Source organism: Amblyomma maculatum, chromosome 7 (assembly GCF_055883805.1).
Source record: "Amblyomma maculatum isolate TAMU_Amacu chromosome 7, ASM5588380v1, whole genome shotgun sequence".
Taxonomy (NCBI): domain Eukaryota; kingdom Metazoa; phylum Arthropoda; class Arachnida; order Ixodida; family Ixodidae; genus Amblyomma; species Amblyomma maculatum.
In genome coordinates, this window is record NC_139350.1 from 132,709,557 (window position 1) to 132,721,825 (window position 12,269).

The following is a 12,269-nucleotide window of genomic DNA, read 5'->3' on the forward strand; positions in this document are numbered from 1 at the left end:
CCAATTTGCATGGTCTCGCATGATGTGCCTTTGTTTGGTGTGATAAAATATGTGCTCAGTGGTCTGATTTAGTGGACGTGCACCAATGTTTCCTCACCACCGTATGTGAAATACCCATCTCCTCTACCCCATTTGGGACGCAGTGCACTGCACCACCTGCAGCTCTGTCATGCTTCCTCAGAGAAATCAGGATGCATGGCAAAACCCTTCAGCGATGTTAACCTCCACAAGGAGACCAACCAGCCGAATCTGTGGTGTCAATGTGTGTGCTTTTAGCAGCCTTATGAGATGCCTTTGTCAGGAGCACAATTTGCTTCTTTTTTCCTGCCCATGCTGCAGACAAGTATCTTCACTGCTCTTCATTACAGTCCAGTATTGGCACCTATCTGTGGATGTTTTGTCATTCTTCTGAACATTTACATGTCAGTATGTTGTATAGTACGTCATGGAAGTTAAAAATACTATTGAAACAAATTCTTCTTTTTCACTTTCCTGGCTATGCACAGAAAAACGAGAGAAAGGGGTATCAGCAGAGCAAGCATTGCAACAAATTGCCACCTATTGTATAGCAAAAATAAAAATTTACAGGACATGACTGTTATTATCCCTGCACATTGCTGCAAACTATTGCAATCATATTTGTTGCTGCTCACAGCTGCAAGCATGCGGCCAAATCAATTTGCTTGTAATGCGCGCAGAATTATCTAGGCCAGTGTTTCTTACATGAGGTCCATGAAGTGATTCTCTGGGTTAGCGAAACCCATGCCCCCCTTTAAAAATGAAAGGTCGTGCTATAATTGTCACCTGACTAGACACAGTTTTCTAGGGTTAAAAGCATGGAGGTGCAAAGCTCACTTTAGTTTGTTAAAGAAACATGAAAGCAGTGCGGAAATGGAAAGACATGTGAGAGAGAAGGTGAGTGAGAGTGCAGACACTGGCATTGTTGAAACTCGAGACTGGCTGCATTGCTGGACGGGGTTGCAACACAAAGCACCTTGGGTATGCGATGAGCGAGAGATCTAGTTATGGCAAGAGTCGACACTGGTGCCACTGGAGTGGCGCGCATACAGCTTCCAGTGCTATGCATACCAGTGTCAACATGTCACCTCCTCACCATGTCCTCTGCAGGCCATAGCATGATGGCTTATTAAGTGCACATTTTTTATTTAGAGGCCAATTTAGCCTTGACTTATCCCCAATTCTGCAACCTGCTCCAGAAACTGCGGAAGAAGTCCGCACATATCACCCCCTCCCCCAACACTGTGGTCTCAAGGGGCCTGCTACCACTTCCACTGTCGACAAGGAGTCCCCGAGACATCCAAGGCTGAGAACCACTGACCAAGGCGATGCCGTGAACATGTTCTGTTTGTGCATGCTCAAAGTGACTGGACATGGCTTCATCATTTTCTTTGTCGCGCAAGATAAGCAGACATTTATCTCGAAAGATTGCCCCCACTCGCATCTTCTTCCACATTGTTCCAGGTTGTAGTCACATCTGCTGGATTTACCCAGATTTTTTTTGCAGACTTTAAATTGAGCGCTGATAAGTATAACATGCATCTAATGTTCTAACCACCATCAAGCATGCTTGTTGCCATCACCCCCACCGAGTTGCTTAGCTCCTTTGTGGGTGCAGGTCAGCCCAATAAAAAGCTCGTGAGTCTCTTCGTTTGTTGGATTTGGTACTGTCACTATCATGTGACAATTTTAAGGGGCCTTGCATGTGAAGGATAAAATTTACCTTGGGAAGGCTGATGATGAAGTCATGCACGACAAGTTTGGCTGCCTGGATTACTTCCACCATCGTGGTGTCCTCAAAGCCAAACTGGACGTTCTCAGCGACAGAGTAGTTGAACAGAGTTGGCTGCTCACTCATAAAGGTTCACTTTCGAATGCAGCCAGCATACACTCAGCAAGCACAAATTCATACCGTCTAGAGCAATCTGTGTTCAAAGGAGAATAATAGAAAAAGAAAACTCTTGCAGCACCTGCTTTTTGGTTTCTGTAATTTTTCCCACTGGTTTTTTTTTTCACCTGACAAATGCAAGAGCACACAGTTTGACCTCGGAACATGTGCCACCGGCATTTTGCAAACAGGAGCCACGCATTAAACAAAGCCATTCTCAGCATGCACTGATTAGCCAACACTGACGAAACAAAAAGAAATGCTTGAGAATGAGCAAGCTCCTTTTGCATAAATTTAACACCACACAGTATATGCTAATGAAAAGTGAAGGCCTAGCCATTAATGAAGGTCTGCTAAAACAGACTTTCAAACATTTACCCTAAAGGAGTTCATCGTGCATTAGCTATGTTTTTGCCAATCTTGAAACTGGTGATGCAAACCCTAGCACTGACATTTCTACTTCTGTTGCAAATGCCTCCTGCTTAGCATTGATCAAGCGTCACCGTAATACAGTTGAACCCGGATATATCGAATTTTGGTTATATCGAACTCACGGGATATCCCCTTAAAAATCCCATGCAAAAGTATAGGAAAGCGCGTCATATATCGAACTCAGTTTCATTGGTCGTTCGATATATCGAACTCCACACCACGCACTGGAAAGTGTGCCTTCACCAAAGACGATCACATCACCCTTGGCCGTTTGCCGCGTGACGTTTTCAAGCCACGCGCGGAAGTAATGAGAGGGGACATTTGGGCTAGGGCAGCGCCGCGCCCATTCCCTAAAGGGGTGCGCATTTGCGGTTGTCGCTTCTCGCGCGCCAGCACGTGACCTTTGCAAGCCATGTGCGTGAATGAACTAGAGAGAACCGGTGGGAACGAAAGGGGAAAAACGCGACAGAGTGAAGCGCCCATTCTTTTGCTGAGCTCTCCTTCCTCTTTCCCAGCCTTCGTTCGCAGTAACACGTGCTACGCATGCGCCAAGCCAGCTCAGCTCGTTTTCAGACAGAACATCGGACGCTTTCTCCAGCATGTGTCGCGAACCCTCTGCGCGCGGCGGCTGACGTGGCTATGGCGCCTGCGGAAGTCAAGAAGCGGCAGAACTATTTTTTGTTTGCGAAAGTCATTTATTTTTATCGTTGTGCTGTAAGCGCGGTGTAGCGTAAGATATGGCGTTATGAAGCGGAATTTTTTTTTTCTTTTTTTTGCGGGAGTCGTTTATCTTTGCATGTATGAATCAATGGAAGCACACGGTCAGTTGCGATCATGACACCGGCTTTTAGCATTTTTCGCTTCAAACAGCATTTGCAGCTACTGTATCACGCTTTCCAATGATTTTGTGGCAGTGGACTACGCCCGCCCCAAGCGCGGCGTGACAAATCGAACCAGGCTTGTGCAATCAAGCCATCACGGGCAGTCTGCCAAGTTCGCTCCTCGCCGCCCCAGGAGTTATCAAAAGATAAACATGCCAAGACGTTATCGCTGCGCAGCATCTTGGCACGCTGCCAAGAAATGAGCTGTGGATGAGATGACCGAAACGGAGTGCGACATGCAAGCGAAAATGCTGGCGATTTCTGCCGCGGCGACACAGAAACCTTGTTTTGAGCTGCTGCGGTGGCTAGAACGGCAGAGGGAGAGGGACGTAGTTCCAACAAGTTGAACATTTTTTGCTCTGTCGCTGAGATCGTTTAATCGCTTGCATGTGAGCGAGCTGGCGTTAACGCTTTTTTTTCTTTTTTTCCAAAAATCTCGGTTGCTAAAGTGGAGGGTGGGTTCATTATGCGAGTGAATTGATTACGCGAGAAATACGGTACCGTTTTTTCGCATCGTAAGTGCCGTCCCAAGCCGATTTCTGTATACCGAATTATCGATATATCGAACTAGTTCGCGATCCCCTTCGAGTTCGATATATCCGGGTTCGACTGTACCCCTTCCAAAGAAAAAAAAATGCGTAATCAACATGCCTGACTTATGAAATGTTTCACCGAATCACAACTGAAAGATAATGTCAGCGATATTGAGTGTTGCAACAAGACTTTGCGTCACACAATTTTTGTATTACACAAAGCCAGCTTTTGAACCACACAAAAATAGTAACACTTCCAAAACTAATTTCGAAACTGATTGCGGCATGTGGTGCATAGGTGACACATTGAAAACAAGGTTTTGTATTCCCAATGTTTAACAGGCAGATGTTGCAGAGGATACCTTTTTGACACCCCAAAGTGATGACTACTGTATGGCAACATAAAGCTGAATATACTGCTTGTAGTCTGAGGCATATGCCGCATATATCTACAGCGCGGTTGAGGACGCAACATTCGAAACATTGATCTCCTGTCTTTATTGCTTTGTTGCCCTCTAATTGCTATAGTGAGCTACCTACAGCCTGTCCTTGCATACCTCTAGTTTTTATAGTCATGTCTTACCTACAGCTTTCACATGAACTTGTGGCTAAGATGGTCACTACAGAAGACCCCATTATACACATATGAACAGCACACTTATAAATTAAAACCTCTCAAACTCTAAACATTAGCATCGTAGGTATAAACTGAAAAGTGTTAACAAAAGTACAAATAGCAGTAAAAGGTGAAAATGTATCCTGGACCTGGTGCTAATTGAGTGCTTTTATTTCAGCCAGCCCAATGGTATTGGTCAAGGGGACTTAACTGTCCATCAAGGGTCATCACAGAAGCGCACAACCAGAGTGAGCAGAGTGGCCTTCCCCGAGTCATCTGTGCTCCACCACTTGGCCCTCACTTGCTTCCAAGATGACATCACGCAGAACCTGGCAGTCACATGAGAAAGAATGAGTGAATAATAAAATAACTACAACCACCTGTTTTGCCAAATGCTTTTCAGGATTCAGTAAAAAGTATGGGAAATCTTAAACAATTGCAGCTCTGTTTCAACATTTTCAGCAAAACGTCCTTTTTTTAAGAGCCACGGCCTTCAACTGGAAGGTGGTACAACTGATACTATTTCTGAATTGGTCATTGAACAACACTCACTGCAGTCCTATATAGTATCTATGTTGTAAGGTTTGGCAAATCATACTAGGCCGGTCTGTAATTTCTTTTGGACTTGAGTGATTTTATTCACAGTTCTTGGCATGCTGTTTAGTTCTATAAGATTTCTTCAGATTCCTTTAGCACTGGATACCTCCAATCTACAGAGGGAATGGTTGCTTTGAAGTGTTTCATTATCCTGAAAGAAGTAGAGTAACACAGGTATGATGACACTACTCTAGGAGACCTCAACTATCAGCAGAACTGTCCACTAGAGGGCTGCCACTGTCGAGTGAATATGGGCATCTAAGGAGTGATCTGAGCCTCTTAAGTAAGATGAAGTGGTGGAAGAGCAGAGCAAGCTTTGAGGAATGTGACTAAAATGCTCCCTGTAAGGTGAAGCAGAACCTTCCCAACCCACCAGTGATTGCCCCAAGTCAGCCTTGCAAATGAATATGTACTACAGATTGTAAAGTCGGGCACATATCCTTCCTTCTTGATGTATGTACGGTAGGAAGCACTTGCTCAGTGTTAAAAAAGAAGTGCAAAGCAATTGATGCAGGTTCTTTCAATTGTCAGGATTTGCCCCCTTTTTTTTCAACTCCAAGCATCTTCCACCAACTACAATGTTTTCTAGAATGTTTACACTACCAAAATGTACCAGAATGTTAACAGCATGCCAGAGGCATTTTTTTATCATTTATTGCATGCTGAATGGTGGTTCCAAAAGGTCTATATATAGTGAAAAATCGTGGAATCTGTCTCTTGCATTTTCTTAAGAAGATTTTCATACTATTGATCTAGGCAGAGAAATTGTCTCTTATATAAATATCTCTTATAAATCTTTTACCTTGGCTGCAAGCTAAATGTATCCCTGAGGATTATGGCAAGGTTCTGCCCATATATACAGAGTTCGTGAAAGTTCCTCAAGCCATAAAGCCTTTTTTTGAGCCTTGCTGCAAAAAAATCGGGACATTCCTGATGACCAAAATCTTCACTTCCCCCTTGACGGTCTTCATAGCTTCATAGATGCTGAAAGTGGTCGACTATACTCCTCCAAAATCAGATCCTGTGACCCGAAACCTATCACCAACCCTGTACGTGTGAAATTACTGACAACAGGTAAAAATTTATGGGCTTCAGCTGCAAGTAGGACTTCATTCAAGGTTTGACAGTATATGGCAAAGTTGGCAAACATCTTTGGCAAACGTCATTACAGTTTGCTTAAACTTCCAAGCTGTATGCAGCCCTCTACGAACTGATTCCGACTTCCATTATGGCTCTCAACCAAGTGACACCAAACCAAGCAGCTCACATCCGTGATGCCCGTGAAACCTGCCGAGTGCCGCTGATACTAGGCCCACGTGACAACACAGAGAGTTATCGATGTTCAGTGTTCTCTCGCCATCTGTCATGTAGCGTCTAAACACAGCAACGCATGAAGATAGCTTACGAACGCTGCGCCACACTGGGACTCTGACTGCTCTGGTTAGACGACAGAGTGAGCAAATGTGCTTGCAAAAAAAAAAATCTTAGAATAGGAAGGGGGGGGGGGTGCGGTTGCTCATATTAATGAAAATATGGTGTATTCTGCTGGTATGGTAGAAGGATGTATTGGCCACTTTTCGGTCTGGATGCAGGGTACAACTTGCACCACGTTGGCAGAGTGGAGATGTCGGAAATCAAACATAAAGTGCCAAGTAAAAGGATTTCACCTGTATATGTCTGCAACAGTTTCTGTACGGTGAAAGGCTAAGCATGGCCCTAATTGATTGATTGGAAGCACTTGAATGGGTTTGGGGAATGAGTCATCGGCTGCAGGAGTGTATCTCTGTGAACGCCATTATGAGACTGTGCTTAACACGATCGCCCTCTTAATAGCAATGCATGCATGAAGAGGAGTTCTAGCTTCGATATTTCAGGGCGGCTTTCATTTTTGAACATCGTCTAGAATCAGCCAGCAGCGTTCAACAAGGAACTTATGCAGTGGGGCAGCCCTTGCCAGGACTCAAATCTTAACGCATGCTTATTGTCTTGTTTGGACTATTATGGCAATAGACCAACACAGCAGCCTTAACATAAGTGGTTTAATTTCGTTCACAGGCCTCAATATGCGCACCTCGCACCAAATATGAAGGTTGTGCATAACAAAGGTGTGTTCTCACTTTGTGCACATCAGCTTTTTCTTAGCTGATTAATGGATATATCGAGAGAGCATGCTTATTTCATGTGAGAGGCAGATTTATTTATGTGCTTTTACCTTTTACAAGCTGCATATTTTGCAGTGTGGCCTTTGAAGGCCTCGGCTGACCGCTTGTTTGTTTCGTCACTTCCGTTCTTTTCTGTGTCTGAGTAGTTGTTTGACTATTAGCCTGTTTAGTTCTCGACTGCCACTTCTATATATATCCTTATAAACGTGAACACATGGTCTAGCATTGTTTGGTTTGCTATGCATTATTTTTTGTCATTCCTGAGGATGCAAGTTGCTTTGTGCATGCTCAAACTTCAAGTAGTTTGTGGAACGAGCGAAAAGAACGGGGACCACAAAACAAATCGACTAGTTGTTGCTGTTTTTGGTGATTCCACTATGTCACACGTGTACGAAATAGCCCACATTGCCACCACGCTATAATCCTGGTGGCATCTGCCACTGACTTCCTTTCATTTATTTGTGTGCACATCGGTACAAGTGTTTCTAGACGCTCAAAGTTTGTATTTCTCGTGGGTTATTGTATGTGCCCCTCTATGTGCAATCCAGAAATTCATCTGTCGAAAACCACTTGCTCTATATGCCTTCATGAATGCACCTTCCTTCTTGCCAAAAAGAAAAATACAACTTGCCCTCCTTTTTCAGCTTGTTGTTACAGAACTAAATAAGTAACTGTGTTCTTAAATATTTAAATTTATATGTTACAAACAGCACATAGATGTTTTGCTGGGGTGCGTTTGTTATGTGGACATCTTAAATAAAAAAAATGCTTCCACTGACACCAGGTTACACCATACTTTCGATTAACAATATAGAACCCCCACAACCGAGCCTCCTCCCCCTTGGTTTAACTGAGCCGTGAGAACAAATGCAATGGTTACTGGGGCCAAAGGGGGGTGCTGCTGGCCCTAGTGATGCCACAGTACAAAGCTCAAGTTCCTTTGTGTCCAAGCAGCAGCTTTCAACTCAGTAGAGCGAGATCTATCAGAAAGACCACACACTCAAATCCTGATGTTGCCAGCGTGGCTATGATTGGAGGATTTGTTATGAAGGCTGCCAGCAACAAGATTCCGTGCGGTGACTGCGCTGCACTGCTGCAGACATCAAGAGCCAACACTCCCCTCCTCAGACTCATAGCCCAAGGTCACAATGGCCTTCTCTAACCCAAGTCAGGAACATCTCAAGCTCCTCATACGTCTTCAGAGATTTGTCGACCACGTTTGTCGACCACGTGCTCCTACACATCCCTCATGAAGCCACTGGGATTATGTGTACATAGGAGTGTTGAAGGGCTGTAGGAACTGCCCATTCCGCACTGTGCACATGACACAGACATCGACCACCGCAACAGACTCCTGGAGCTAGAAGCCAAGAAATTTATGGAGACCTTTTTCAGCCACTATGCTCTCAAAGCAACTGAAAGGCATATTTTTTTATGTTATTTTATTAAAATATGCTAAAGGCCCGAGCGGGCATTACTTGGGGGGGGGTGTGGAAGGTGGGACAATAGTAAAAACAATGCATCGAACATTGCGACAAGTATATATTCATTAGCCTGGAACACATTGTTGAAAAGCTAGCGCTTCAAACACTAAAAAATATAAAGACAATGGCACCAAACATTCCTGTTTTTTTGGAGAGCAGCGGTTCAACAGGAATACAAAATAAATCCAAGGATGAAGGTTACAGCTCGAAATGACTGTTTAGACTGGTTACAAACGTTTCGGAATCATTGGAAGATGCAATAATGCCAGAAAGTAGATTCCATTGACGGAGGACGAGGAGGAGAGGCAAATGAAAGAAAAAATTAGTTCAAGCCAAGATAGGTTCCACCTTCAGTTGGTGGTCAATGCGTGAGAATATGTGATGGGGCGATGCAAAAGAATGACTATAATATAATTTGTAGAAAGTCAGTACGGAAAACATTCTTCTCTTTCAAGAAGAGGTAAGCTGAGGGCTGTTTTTATTTCAGCTACACCTGTTGATCACAAATAGTTTTTAGTCATGAAATGGGTGGCTTTATTGTACAAAGATTTCAATTTTGTTTCTAGGTACGCTTGATGGGAGTTTCAAATCAAAGAGGCGCAATCTAATTTGGAGTGTACTAATGTAGTGTATGCTAATAGCTTTGTGTCTAAATTAGCTTAACTTAGGTTGCATCTGAGGAAGCCAAGTGTTTTAGAAGCCTTGTTGATAACCGTATCTATGTGACAATTCAATAAAATGTCTGATGCTAAATGCACCCCTAAATACATTATGATGGGTACCGATTCAATATGCACGCTGTTCGAAGTGTACTGACATGGTTCGGTGCTAAATGTCCTAAATCTGACAAGCTAGGTGTTTGAGGTGTTAATTTCCATTTGCCATTCTGTGCACCAATTGCTAATCCTATTAAGGTCTGATTGTAAATTAGTACAGCCCGAAAGATCAGTAATCTGTCTGTATATCACGCAATCATATGCAAATAATCTGACCCTGCAATGTAGGTTATTACTGATGTCATTAATATAAGCTACGAACAAGATAGGTCTGAGCACAGGCCCTTGTGGCACTCCAAATTCAAGGGCGAGTGAGACGAAGAATGGCTATTAACAAAAACTGGTTCATAGCGATTAGCCAAAAAACTCCTTATCCAAGAAATAACCTTATAATTTATGTTTAAATTCTCAATCTTCTTTATTAGATGCATGTGTGGGACTTTGTCGATTGCTTTAGCGAAATCTATAAATACGGCACCTATTTTAGAGCCAGCATGAACAGCGTGATGAAGGTCAGTAACCAATTCAAACAGTTGTGTTTCACAAGATCCACTAAGTAGGAAGCCGTGCTGATTGGAAAAAAAGAAGTTATGCTTCACCAGATGACCCATTATATGGCAGAGGAGATTACTTGCTCTAGCAATTTACAGCTTATGTTGGTCTGTAATTTCACGACTGAGAGGCATCGCCAGATTTGAAAACGGGTATGACACGCGCAATTGTCCGGTCGTTTGCGACACAATCTGTATCAATGGATTGCTGAAAAATAGCAGCTAAGATGGAGCATGCTGCAGGCTTTTCTACTTTGAGTGATTTAGGACATATCCCATCGAGGCTAGGTGCAGAGCGAGCAGGGAGACGATTTATGGCAGAGGACACACCTTCTGACATGACAGTATGTCGGGCATGGTTTCGTGCAGCTTTGGGAATAACAGGTCAGTAGGTAAAGGGTTCGTATCAATGAGCACTGAGCAGAAAAACTGGCTAAATTCCTCTGCTACTTCAAGGGAAGTAAGGAGCTTTCTTTCTTTAGTTAATGACACTGACAAGTTTTAATCATACTTAAGATTAACAATGTGACGAAATTTTTGAGGATTGTTCTTTAACTGATGTGTAATGTCAGTTATAAAAGTTGTCCTTTGCGGTTTCAATTTCAGTTTTGCACAGCTGCGCATGTGTGCGGTATTGATCCCAATCGCACTCAGATGCTGACTTTTTTAGCTTTCACACACAACCTTTTCTTTTTGTTTATACATTTTTTGATGCTCCTTATGAACCATGTGCTCTCTGCAGGTGTGATGACGGTGCCTTTGGGTACATACTTATTTATAAATAAACACGGCACAAAGAAACCGAACACTAGAGAAGACAACACACAAAATGGGATGGGCGCCCGTCCCGTCTTGGGTGTTGTCTTCTTCTCGAGTGTCCGGTTTCTTTGCGCTGTGCTAATTTGTAAAAACTATGAACCAACTAGCCCAGACTAAGATTCTCATTGTATGTACTTATCTTCTAGCAAAGTTAATTTGTTATCAATAAGAAACCAGTTTTCATTCACGTCCCACGAACAGAAAGAACAAAAACGTCTACAGAGAACAATGATATAGTTCATTAAGCAGCATATCAGTACCTGCTCTGGGATAATCAAATATAATTTCATTCACTTTTTCTGGTTTGTTTCTGGCTACGTGGAATCGCTCTGCAAAACTTTGTGGCCACTGAGGCCATCCGACACGTTTACAGACGTTTGGTCCAGTTGCGTTGTCAGCACAAGATCCAAGACTGAATCGCCACACGTAGGAGTGGAAACCATTTGGTGCAAACTGAAAAGTGCTAACACATCCAGAAAATTCTGGCATTCACGCTTTCTTGTGCTTTGGGGGGGGGGCCTAAATGCCTGCCAATCAATAATTGGCTAATTGAAATTTGTTTTGCAGGTAAGTTAGAGATTCATTCAGCTTTTCAGCGAATTCCTCGCAACCCACAAGATTTCTGGACACGATCCTGTATCAACAACATGCACTTGCAAGCTTTTCCTTACAGTGATTAATACCCCACTGCCGTGCGAGGTAATGCGATCTTTTCTAAATAATGAAAACTGGCTGCACAAAAGTAGTTCAGTACCAGCAATATCGGGCAATAACCAGGTTTCTGTGCCCAACGCAAGGTCTGCTGAGCATGCTTCGACATATGAACGCAAATTATCTTGTTTTGGAAACAGGCTGCGGAAGTTTGACACTAAGATTGACAATGCTGAGCTTATGGGTTTATTCTGTAGCCAGTGGTCCTGAGGGGTGCCACAGTGATGCTGTTTAGCTGAGGAAGAGCCCTGCCCAGTGGGAATGAGCCCTCCACAACTGCAAAGAAAACAACCAATGACAGTCAGGGCAAATGAAAGACAAGTCGGCACCCCTCACTGAGCAGGCGGGAAGCAATAGCAGAATTAAGCCAATGAATGCCCTGCTAGGGTCCAACCTCAATGCTCCCACAGGAACAGAACTGTACCTGAAGGCAAGCATAAAGGGGTTAGGAATGCAGAGCACTTTCAAGTACATTTTGGCTGCAAAAGTATAAGTTCGGTTTCGTTTGGTTTTTGGGGTTTAACGTCCCAAAGCGACTGAGGCTATGAAAGACGCCGTAGTGGAGGACTCTGAAAATTTCGACCACCTGGGACTCTTTTAACATGTACTGACGTCGCGTAGCACACGGGCGCCTAGCTTTTCACCTCCATCGAAAAGTGGCCACCGAGGCTGGGATCAAAAGTATAAGTTCAAATATCGCCCAAAGAGCCTCTATAGCAGAGCACAGTTGAACCTGGATGTATCAAAACAGGATTTTATTAGAATTTTGATTATATTGAACTCACAGATTATCCCCTTGAA

General features: G+C 43.5%; 1 pseudogene; it reads right to left on the reverse strand.

Moving 5' to 3' along the window:
- The window catches only part of LOC146184780 (ATP-dependent translocase ABCB1-like), a 51,010-nt pseudogene that overhangs the window by 844 nt on the left and 37,897 nt on the right, over positions 1-12,269 (reverse strand).